This window comes from Hipposideros armiger, unplaced genomic scaffold (genome assembly GCF_001890085.2).
Source record: "Hipposideros armiger isolate ML-2016 unplaced genomic scaffold, ASM189008v1 scaffold_737, whole genome shotgun sequence".
Lineage (NCBI taxonomy): Eukaryota > Metazoa > Chordata > Mammalia > Chiroptera > Hipposideridae > Hipposideros > Hipposideros armiger.
In genome coordinates this window covers 616,955-629,738 of record NW_017732087.1, presented here as the reverse complement: position 1 = coordinate 629,738, position 12,784 = coordinate 616,955, and positions in this window count along the sequence as shown.

The following is a 12,784-nucleotide window of genomic DNA, read 5'->3' as shown; positions in this document are numbered from 1 at the left end:
TTTTATTGCTGAGAAAATGGAATTTCAGAAAGGTTGAGTAATATGGCCAGAGTCACGCAGCTAAGAATGTGGGAGGGCTGGGTTCTCAGCAGGACTGCCTTTCTTCAACCCTCAACATCCAACAGAACACTTTGAATTCAGCATTCCAAACATCCACAAATCAACAGGCAAACATAGAGGTTGTAATTAAATAACCAACAGGAAAATATTTTAAATTTACTTTGAAATATTTAATGTGAACTTTTAATAGAGTTTGCAAATCTCAAAAACTCAGTTATCCTTTGGGGTTAAATGATTTCCTTAAAAAAAACTGTTTAAGAAAAAGGTTTCTGTTACTTCAAACTTCTGTCTGGACCACAACAGTGCTCTCTGTATGGCATGACATCTATTCATCAAATTCCCATTTAATAACTTCAATGACAGCTAAGGTTTAAAAATCTCTTTGGTATCCCGAAGATTTGCTTGGTCTGTGTGTACATAAATCATGGTGGAAGATGTAGGTTCATTAATTAGGTTTATGCTTATACTCTATTTGAATTATCAGCATTTATCTAAAGAGACATATTTTTGGTTTAATCTTTGTGGAATTCAACATATTTGAAATCCAATCCAAAGTATGAATTGTACAAGAGTTACATTCTCTAAGAGGATACCCTAACAATGTCCAGGGCCAACATTTAAAAATAACAAATTACTACCTTTTGCAATAGATATAAATCTAATAGTTGTTCCCTTGTTTATGTAATATTATCTCATATATCAAGAGGGCTTCCCCAGTTTTAATTTGCTAATTTATGTAGCTGTTTCACATTCTCTGACCCAGAGTCCTTTAATCTTCACTTTAAGTCACTGTAATTTAAAGTATCTGAAATGATGAGTATTTCTGTAATTTCACGGGATTTAAAATATATAAGTTCCAAGTTTTTGATAATGAATTGTAACAAATTTTCCTGGCAATAAAATATAGATTCTGTTTGCTTTGGAATTATTATGCTTTTGGAATTATTATACTTCTGCTCCTCTAACAACTTCTGAGGAAAGACTGCCTAACTTAAAACCAGTTTAAGTCACACATAAGCAGATTTATTAATTTTTGTTTCAAAGTTTTATAAAGAATAGACAAAACTGATAAAAATGTTTCACATTTTAGTGCATGAAGGAAGTTCTCAAAATGTAATTAACGTCTACTTAAAAGTTCTCTACGTCTCATAATTTCTAAATATCCTTCAAAACAAAATATCAGGGTAAATTTTAACATAAAAATATGTTGAGGGAGACAATGAATGCAATGTATAAAGATCAACATTTAGAAATCTATGAGAAAGGTGGCTTCTAATGATAACAACGCAGTTATCTCCTAAGCAAAGATAACAATAGGAATTATGGACAGAGTTTGGTGGTTGGAGCCAGCTGGAACCAAAGCAAATACGATGTTTATTACAATGATTACATGTATTAACAGCCTCTAGAGGTGCTGAATGGATTTGGCAACAGGAGGGGGAGCGGAAGACTGGGGGTGGGGGGGTGGGGGGTAGTTCAAGGATATTTACACAAGTGGATGTATCTGTTTAAACTGCTTTGATCTCTAGTCACAATTTTTTGAAGCAGCTCAGTAACAGTATAAGATAAAGTAGAGCCAAGGCCAACTCTGACTCAAAATACATGTCAGAGGGAAACCAATCTTACTTCATATTCAACAGTCTTTTATTTTTATTTTTATTTTTTTTAAAGATTTTTATTGGGGAACTGGGGGATGGGAACAGCGCTGGGGAATTGGGGGTAGGGGAACAGACAAGTTGCTGTCGTTTTGTTCTTCAGTCTAGTTGTGGAGGACGTTGCTTCACTGGCCCAAGTTGGCACCATCATTGCGCTCTTCCCCGGGTGAGGCAGATCAGTCGCAGGCTTCTGGATGGCCGCTCACAGTGGCTGCTGGCCGCTCACGCTGGCTGCTGGCCACATACGGTAGCCCGTGGCAACCCACTGCAGCAGGGGCTGCAGCCCACGCCGTCGCCGGCGACTCATGGCAGCCCAGCTCCAGGTTGAGCTGCTGTTCAGCATCTTAGCTGTAGAGGGCAGTGCCATTGGCCCTCTCTGGCATCCCAAGCCAGCTCTTAACCACCGCGCCACTCGGCGGGCCCTCAACAGTCTTTTATTCAAGTACCTTTTTCAACCAAGAACCTGAAAAAACCGTAGATGTTATGTGAACCATCCTTATTGTATGGCGATATGCTTGAAGAGCAGAAAAGCATGTCAGGAACACTGTGCTATCTTCCTTTTGCCTCTCCGAATGGTCTTTGCCCTGGAAGGTGGATTTGTATCTATCCTATGCTTCCAGCTTCTTACTGGGTTTGCAATGGGAAGCCTAGGCTGTAGTTCAGAGGGGGATGAGAGTGAGGCAGTCTTTAACTCCCTGATTTCCTCCCAGTGAGGCTGTCAAGAGCTGGCTATGCTGCCGACACTAAAGTCAACATCCATCTCGGGCAGCCTACTCTACCTGACTCGAGTAACTGCTCCCCCTCTTCCCTTCAAGCCTGGGAATGGGAACAGCCTGGCTTCAACTATGATTCAGGTTACAGCATCATCCACTGCATTTCCCTTAAACTCACTGCTTCATAAATCTTGTCTCTGTAAATGAACCTTCCACGAATTATGGCATTTGAGTGTGCCATCTACTTCCTGTTGGGACCCTGTCAGTTTTTAGATGGAACTAGTGTGGGTGGCAGGCCTCAGTCTTTTCATCTAAGATGACGTTTAGACGGGATGATCTGTAAGGCGGCCTCTGTTAGCATCCTAATAATCCCTCAACAATGTGAAAATGGTCATAAAGATTTTAAAATTCTATATACTATACAGACCCAAGAACTCGATCTTTGGACATCCTTGCCTGTCCTTGAGTAATTATTTATGGAGTGTACCAGTGTGGGAATATTATTCTTCTGGGGCTAGTTTCAACAAGTCTCAAATGCATACTTAGATAATGATTTCTGAGGAATATGGAAGCAATAACTCAAAATCTTTATATTGTCAAAGTGAAGGCTTTCTGAGCTGTTCTGTTTGCTTCATACCAATATAAAACTCTCTAGCATGTATTTTTTTTTTTCCTTCCAGGAGACTATTATGGTTTTGCAAAGTGAAAATCAAAATTAGTGGTAATTTCACAGACTTTTCCTAAAGGGTCCCAAAATTCAATTCTTTGAAATTATACATTGAAATTAAGACTATTATAAATAATCATACTTTTAATTCTACCAAGCTGTCTTGCGCCACTTAAATGGAAACGATTAAGCTAAATGGAAACTACTGAGTTAATCAGAAACTATTGAGTTAAATAACAATAAAATTTAACATACAAAGTACTTGGCAGGAAATAATAATGGAGTCATCTCAAACGGACTCATTTATAATCTAAGGGCCAGAACAAGTTGGTTTTGATACCTGACAAAAAATGGATGAGGTCTACACAAAGACGAGGTTCTCAGCACTGAGCACTGGGCTAACGACAATCCCAGTGTCTGCTCTGATGCGGCCATCACCAGCAGGAAGGCTGTCTGTCTGTCCTCCCCAGGACCTATAGCCGTTCTGGCTTACATGGGGCCACTGGCTCCCCTTTAGATGTGCTGATTTCCAACCACCTGGCCTTGCTTTGGTGGTTTTCTCTGTAGGATATTCTTCCCCTGTTCTCTGTAGGTCCAAATCCTCACGTGCCACTTCCTCCATGAAGCCTTCCCTGATCTGCCAGCTAGAAGCTCTCCCCTGTGCTTCCACTGCACTTTCTATACCACTGGACCCTTTCTATTTTCCATTCTAGCCATTCGATTCATTGGCCACAGTGTGCATACCGTGTCATGCATGAAACATGCTCAGTACTTAACTGATGATTGGGTACATGAATGAACCACAGGGAACTCCCAGGGGCAGTGCTGATGGTGGTTAGAGGTCCTCGGTTAGACTGGAAAATATGGGGACAACAATGTATAATAATAACTGAGTACCTTTGAGGACAGTTGGCCCTCTGTATCCTCAGGTTCCGCATCTGTGGATCCAATCAACCAACCATGGATAAAAAATACTCGAGGGGGAAAAAAAAAATCCCAGAAAGTGTCAAAAAGCACACCTTGAATTTTTCGTGTGCCATGTACTACGCTGAATTCACACGAATGAGGTGATGTGTAAGCATATCCTGCCATAGCCTATATGCAAATACAGGTCATGTGCAAATACTACACCACCTTATAGAAGGGGCTTGAGCATCTGGGATTTGGTATCTGTGGGGTTGGGGAGGTCTCCTGGAACCAATCCCCCGTGGCTACCAAGGGACGACTATAATCATGTATCTTTTAAACAGAAACTAGGTCTGCGGAGGGACGGGGAGGGGGGGCTGGACCCAATTTGATTCAGAGGATGAGTAAAAAGACTTGAAGGGCAATGGCACAGGGAAAAAGAGCTGAGATGGGGTTCCCTCCAAGTAGAGACAGAGGGAGTCTTTGGGGAGGAATCAATCCCTCGGCAGACAGCGGCCTGTGTGCTGTGTCTGAAGGGCGATGATAATGACCTAGTGAAGTGAAGAATGCATGGGGGTGGCGTTCAGGGATGCAGGCGTCTAGCCTTCCACGACACCAGTGGCACACACCACCTTTTGGTGCCCCTATACCCCTCTCTCATTTGGTTAGTATCTAAGCAGGTCTACCTAAAAACGGTTTTACTTCCGACACCAAATGAAGCCTTTAAAGGTCCAAGTGCGCTTCAATTCATCATGTGGGTGTCCAATGTATGAAAAGTACCCTGTTAATCCTGGACAGGGTGGTCACAAATTAGGAAAGCGGCAAGTCCCATGAGCTGGCTGAAGGACAACTGGGGTGGGGTGGGGATGGGCTAGGGTCCTGTCCTAGCATTCCTCCTAGTTTCCCGTAACTCCTTGGAGGTCTCTTCCCAAACCAGTCCCTTACATAATGTTTTATCTAAAAGTTAACTCCCTCAGGCAGTTACTGTTCTTAAGTGACACGCAATCCCTGGGAAGCATCACATGTGGAAGCTCCAAGTCCAATGGTGCCCAGAACTTTGCAGAGTTATCTGACCCACATATCCAGCTGTCGCCTGGACATCACCACTTAGTACTCCCACAGGTACTTCAATTTCAAAATGTGTGAACTGTCTTTCCTCTGAAACTTGCTTCTTTTAGATTCTTTCTCTCTGCAAGTGAAATCACCCTCGACCCAGGCACCCTACTCCCTCCACTATCAACGAAGTCACCAGGTCCTGACAATTCATTGTGAAGCTGTCCTCTCCTGATGGTCACAACAGCTTTCTCTGGGGTCTTTTCCTGCCAGTGTGTCTCCTTCCTCTCTGTCTTCTCCACTGCATCTGAAGCTGTGCTAACCACACTCCTGCTTAAAATCCCTCATCCATTCTCCAGAGCTTTTAAGGCCAAGTTCAAATCCCGTTGACTCACAATGTCCTAATGATCTGGCTACCACCCTACTCTGGTTTTATCACCTGTTCCTCCTTCACACGAAAGCTTCCCTCCGCCTGCTCAGAGGCTTTATGGTTGTTCAAATATGCGTGCCGTGTCACGCCTCATGGCCTTCCCACACACTGAAACCTTTCTCTGGAATGTCCTTTCACCCATTCTTAATTCTTATGAACCTTGCCCTGCCTAGCCCTCCCCAATTACACGGCATCACAGTACTCATCACACTGTCTCCCAGTCACTGTGTTCTTATTGCCTGTTAGACCCAAAGCCAACCAACCCTTTGAGACCATTTCTAAGTGGACTTAGCATTTCCAGCACCTTACAGAACACTGTGTATAACAGGCATTAAATAAATGTTATGTTCCGATACATGTATGAGGAGACAGGACACAGCAGAAGGGAGGGTTATGGGGTTAGGATGGATAGCCTAGGGCAGGATGCAAGGGTTTGTGTTATAGTATCAATTGACAGACCATGGTCATGTACCCATACCAATACCAGGCATCCCGAGTCCACCAACACTATCTTTAGTCCACAGATGACTTTTTAATAAAGTGTGAGGACCATTTTATTTTTATAAAATGAAGTTTCAAAATGCCTGAAAGGGCCCATGTTTTCCTTCAGGCTGTAGTGTTTAAATTTCATCTTGAACTTGTAAAACTTAAAAATAGTTACCCCTCACTAAATGTCTATTAGGTTTCAAGCAATAAACTCATTCTCTTTTTAGAAGTACAGTATAGTTTTGATTTTGACACTGAACAATCAACACTTGATCTCTCTCTGCCTTCACCATAGAAACCAAGCAAATATTTGTAGACATTCCTCCAACCTTCACAGATAAGTAGAAATGAAAATTATTCTGAACACAGGATATAGCAGGCTGCAGAGCTCATCATTTCCTTTTACAAGTTGTTTTAACTCTTAAGAGAATCTACATAATCACTCAGACTTGTAAGAGAATTTAAAAATTGACTTTTTATTATGAAAACAGTCAAATGTCTCTCAAGTCCATGACTTCTTTCTCCTTGGTTACTATGTTCATTTTTATGTAGGCTGTGTCTCAACCTACTAAATGAGCACTTGCAAGATACAGTGTTAATGCAAGTGATAAGGAAAATGGAAGCCCAGCTTAAAAATCTAAGGTCAGGGTCAAACATTCTTCAGTCTCTTAAAATTCTGTGGTCACTGCCTTATGGGAAGGATTTGGAGGTCTTCAGCTGGAGGGAGCTACCAAGGTATAGTTCATTCTGTGATCCCTCCTCCCCCCATAGTCTCTGCTACACGCCTCCGTCTGGAAAGGTGCACAGAGACACAGGCAAGAAAAGGAAACCAGCCATGCAATTTCAAAGTAATCTGGGCTACCAGACATGAATTTAAAGTCCACAGAGGATTCTAGAGCTCCCACTATATTTTGTGCTTTCAGTTTTAAAGGCAAGAACTAAAGAAAATATGCTTCTAAAGATTAGGATGTTTTATTTAGCAAGATTAAAACAAAAAAGAAGGACACGACCGAGAGTGGGACTTAAGATTGCAGCATTAGGAATTTGGGTTAGATAGAAGGAAGTATTTTCTGACAAGAACTGTTAAATGTCAGATGGATTATTGTGGACTTTTGTGATATTTTCTCTAAAAAAAGTGTTTTAAAAAAATTTTTTATCCTACCTGGGGCAAAGATGTGGGCTAGGAGGAAAGGAGGGACAGAAAACATGTAAAGTACTGTGCTGGACTGACTTCATCTGTTACCTTATATAATCTTCAGTTTAACAGGATGAGGTGACTACCAATGACTATTCTGAAAGATCAGGAAGCTTCCTCTCACAGGAGTTAAGTAACTTGTCCAGGACCAATCATCTAGTGAATGGCAGAACCAGGACTGAAGAAGGGTTACCTGAATCAGGTTCACTCTCCTCACTGTGGAGACTGAGTGACAGCAGGTCTTTTTTTTTTTTTTTTGGTCTTAAGCCTAATTACAATAAAAAAGGCCTGTATTTCCCAAACAATCATTTCCATAGCAATGCAGGTTTAACATAAAAGCTGACAGTAACAAAAGAAATTGTTGTTCTAGGATAATGGTGTCCCAAAGGCCACCAGTTGAAGGATCCAGGTCATGGATGTGCTTGTGGCTGGGTCCTGGGTGGGGGGTGGGGAGATTCTCCCTACCCACAATGCTCTGCTCAGGGGCCTGAAGTCTGGTGCTGTGTGCACAAGTGTGTTTCTGCTGACAAACGGCTCATGCTGTCCTCCCAGAACATTCCTTCCCTGGAGATCATAGCATCATCCTTCCTCCCAAACTTGTTCTCCTTTTGTATTCCCTGTCTCTGCAGACCAACCAAATCACCACCCAACCAGTTCTCTAAGTCAGACTCTTCCTCAAACTCACCCTCATCCATTTATGCAGATACAGTGTAAAGAGGGTGGTTTCTTAGCTTCACAAAAGAGCAAAATGCACAGAGGACTAGAGATGTGGAAATAGGAGAATATAAAATACACAGTTTGGAGAACTTGAACACTATTAGTCATCATTTTATAACACTAGTCCAGAGTAAAAGAAAAATTCACATCACCGGGCATAAGAAATGCTCAAGATTGAAGACTCGGTGCAGTTGTATGGACATGATGACATCACTTTGGATTTTACAATCTGATTTCAAAGTTACTGGGGAAAAAAAAAGTCTAATATGTAACATGTGTCCTAGTCCTTTATTTTCCCCTCTTTCTTTTATAAATTTTATTCTTTTGACTCTTCCCTTTCTTCTTTGTTTTAATTTCCCCCTTCTTTATTTTCTAAAACACTCTGCTCTACTGACAGGATTTTTAACATCTTTGTATCTTCTATGGGGAAGGAAAGAATCACTGAAAGGGAATATAGTTCTGTTAATTAAATAGATAATTATAAAATATATAAATTCATTGGCTCTTGATGAGCTGCAATGCTGCTCTTAAAACGGTCTCGGTTTCTAAGAAGAACCACACTGCTACCAAGGACTTGGCAGACTACTTCTAGGTATATCCGCTATCAGGAGAGATACACGTGTGAACATGAAAACCAGCGGAAGGCTTCTCACCTAGGCTCTGGGGCTCACGCTGCACATACGTTTGGGCCAGTGTGGTTGCTGCATGCAAACATGACTTGAAAGAAAAAGTAGCCCTCCAGTTTGGGTAAAACTCGGCTTTTACCTCAGAACTAATTCAAAGAAAGACAACTTTTCCATTTATAAACGTTTCAAAGAATGTTGCTGCTTTCTAGAAATCTGTGTCAGGTAGCTTCTTTCATCCTTGAAACTGCTAGGGCTTTGATAAAAATGGTCTCAGAGGTGATTACAATGATATCTAAGAAAACACGTAGATCACACAAAATATTTAAATTATTCTTTAAGAACTGAGAAGTAGTCTTAAATTATCATTCTAGATGCTTACTATAAAGAGGACCTTGATATATATAGCAAAAATAGAAGCAGGGTCCAGTGATGCTAGCTGTGAAAGCCTTCCAGAACATTCTGAGAGGGGAAGAGGCTCCCTGCTCTACACAGCACAGGTCTTTTATAGCCCCTGATAATGTGTGGCGTGACCACAAGAATCTGCTTCCATCTGTATCACCCCTACAAGGCTGAATAGCAGGGACTGGGTCTTCATTACTTTGGATCTCTAAAGTCTAGCAACGTCTGGCACACATTTCAATAACTATTTGTTAAATGTATGACCAAGAAGTTCTTGCAAATTTGCTCCCAAACTACAAAAACAACAAAAACCAGGGAGGAAAAAATTAAAATCCATGTGTCTTGGATTATTCTGAACGTACAAAAGGTGTCCCACATTCACATATATGGCAACACAATCAAATTTCTTGTAAAAAGCAAGTAAGTTTTTGCTAACTATTGGCATCTATTGATAGACAGGTAGATAGTTTAAGGCATTCATTTATTTATATCCATGAAAGTATACACAAATCTTAACGTGTACAATGCATTTTTACATATGTATGCACCTACATAACCACCACTCTGACCAAGGTACAGAATATTTACATCACCATAGAAAGCCCTCCTGTCGTGCCTTTCCTAGTCAGTATTATTCCTGCACCACTATTCTTACTTATATCACCGTGGATTCCTGTTGCTGGTTCTTGAACTTCATATAAAAGGAAACATACAGTTTTTATGTGTGGCTTCTTTAGCTCAATCTAATATGTAAATTGTCCATGTTGTTGATATCAGTAATTTATTCCCTTTCATTGCTGTTTAGTATCCCATTGTGTCAACACACCGCAATTTATTTAGCCATGTTTTGTTTTGTTTTTTCCCCCTGTTGATGGGTGTTTCTAGTTCTTGCTATGGTGTATGAACATTCGCTATGAACATTTCTGTGTGTGTGTCTTGTTGAACACAGGCACTAATTTCTCTTAAGAGAAAGAAGTAGGCATATGTTTAGTAGATACTAGAAAATAGTTTATCCAAGTAGTTGAACCATTTTATACTTCCACTAGGAATGTATGACAGGTTCCAGTTTCTCCATTATCTTTGCCACCATTTGATATTCCCAACGATTCCAGTTAGTGTGTAGTGGTACCTCTTATACTTTCAACTAACCAATTTATAAGAATATACAGTAAGGTTTAAAAATGAAAATAGAGTCTGAATTTACTAAAACACTAACTAGAATCTCTTTGTAATGACTGAATAAATAATGATACCTATCATTTCTGCACCGATGTGTGTGGTTCAATAAAGATAATTTTTTAAGTGTTAGGTTAATCTTCTCACTTTTGCCTCTGCTACATCTGATTTTTAGCAAATTCTTAACTCTTCAAGTATTTGTTTGTCCTTCTTTGGAGGTGTATAAGCTATGTATTTATATAGAGTTCTTAAGACAATTTGGGCATTAAATAGGGAAATAAACTAAAACATATTTTGAAATGTTTGTGCCAAGATTCTAAGTTAACATATTAATAATGTAAAAAGTTTTCGAAGTTGTTGGATGGTGGCTTTTACTAGATTTCCTCTATGGACAAAATTCTGAAACAACATTATAAACTAAAGTACAGAACCATACCTGTCAGTACATAGTCCTGTAGCTTAATTAAGAGGCAAACCCCAAGCTACTGGTCTCTGTTGCCACATTTTCTTCTGCAGAGGTCATGTAGTCACGTATCCATCCATGGTGAGCTTACATTCACATTCACTCAGGCATAAAAATTAAACATGGGAACCACGGCAACCATTTCGGGGATGGGGCGGTGGGCTGCAGGACAACAATTCGTGCACATGTGGTACACTTTTCCCTTGTCTAGAAACTCTGAACAGCTGTAGGAATTCTTTTCTTCATTTAGTGAATAAACATTTGCTGAATGTTACTTGGTGGCTGGTATTCAGCCCTGCCCTGATGGAGCTTACAGTCTGACTGATTGCAAAAGTGGCGTGGGAAAGATGGGAAAAAAACTATGACTCAGCTCTGAAAGTTATGCTTCTTGAGGCAAACACAGAGAATCTGTGCCATTCTACATTCAACTTCAGAAAGAAGATTCAAATAATTCCATCAATATTTTCTAACAATAAAGACACTGCCAGTAAGAGATGACTATTGGTAGTATCTTAGAGAAGATGTGGGAGGAACCCATTTGATTTTATTGGTAAAGCCTGGTCACATTTTTACCCTGACATATTTTAAAGGCTCTGAGAAGTTCTACAGTTTAAAAAGAAATATATTTAATTCAACATTTACCAAGTATTGTCCATGGAACGATTCCCCCGCGCCCTCAACCATGTAACACCTCTTATCATCCTATGGAATTAGGGTTCCTTAGAAAATGCTTTGAAAAGCAATAGTCTATAACTATGTACAGGGCTAGGAGCATAAAATCCAAAATAAATTTTGGAATGTATGCATGCATGCAGCTTAATATTCTTAACTTGTGTCATCTGAAAAATAAGAGCTGATATACCTGGCTTTAAGCAAGCAACATATACAAAAATTTGGTTTTGCATTGAAAATTATAAAATGAAAATAAAATAAATGAAAATAAAAGTTGCAAAAGTATCCTTTTGGGTTTTGATATAACCATTGAACCACTGATTACTACCATGTAATATTACAGATATAGATGGTGAGGAAGTCTCGCTATGCCTTTATTAACTCACTATTTCTGTTAGTACAGATAATGCTCACATTTAGAAAGTGACTGTTCTTTATTTACTTTCATTGACCGCTTTAAGGTAAAAGTAGAATGCAGAAAAAATTCTGGTTACTTAAACTTTCTGGCTGCTTATACACCATTTGGGAAGAAGTTTACTGTAGTGTAATGTTGAAGTTCACCAACGTTTACTGGGCAACCTACCGTGCTCGGAACTGAGACTATACAGACAAATATTAGACAATGCCTGATCTGGAGGAGTTCGTAGTCTAGTGAGGCAAATATAAAAAGAAATAACTATAATACTGTGTTTGGAACTACAATAAGGCATTGGAGAAAGTGCTATGGAAACACAGATGACTTCATGAAAGAGAATGGGTGATTTATTGCTTCTACAATAAAGTACACAAAACCTGTATACAATAAAAATATGACTGCAATCAAAAAATTAATAAATATTTATTGAGCACCTATTTTATACTATAAACCTGCATGCCAGACTTTCTTAAATGTCAAATTACTACTAGTCTCATAGAATTTCATATTGTTCTCAAAAGGAATGTAAAATATCTCTCAGATTCTTGCACGATTTTATATCCAGAATTAGAGAGAGCCAAACTAAAGTTTAATTTTATGCTTTGGAAAAAGTCTAAGGCAAAGAACATCATATGCAAGCTATCCCCTGGATCTGTATTTAGAAATACGGCAGGTTCTTGGATAACGTCATTTCCATATAACGTTGATGAGAAAAAGAAAAAAAAAGATTCCCGGCCAGGGGACACTGTGTGGAGTTTCACATTCTCCCTTATGTCCACATGGGTTTCTCTGGTATTCCCGTTTCCTCCCACATCTCAAAGATGTGCACGTTAGGTAAACTGGCGTGTCTACATTGTCCCAAGATGAGAGAGAGACAGAGAGAGAGACAGAGAGAGAGAGAGAGAGAGAGAGAGAGAGAGATGGAGAGAGTCTCTCCTCTGCGATGGAAGGGCGTCCTGTCAAAGGTGGGTTCCCGCCTGGCACCCTGAGCTGCTGGGACAGGCTCTGGTCACCCATGATGCTGAAACTGGAATAAGCAGTTTGGATAATAATTATCTCCCTTGATTTTAGTCATCTTTCTTAAATGTATGTATAGCTCATATTTATTTCAATGTTTACTATTAGAAGTATTTGCGGTCTTTATTTAGAAG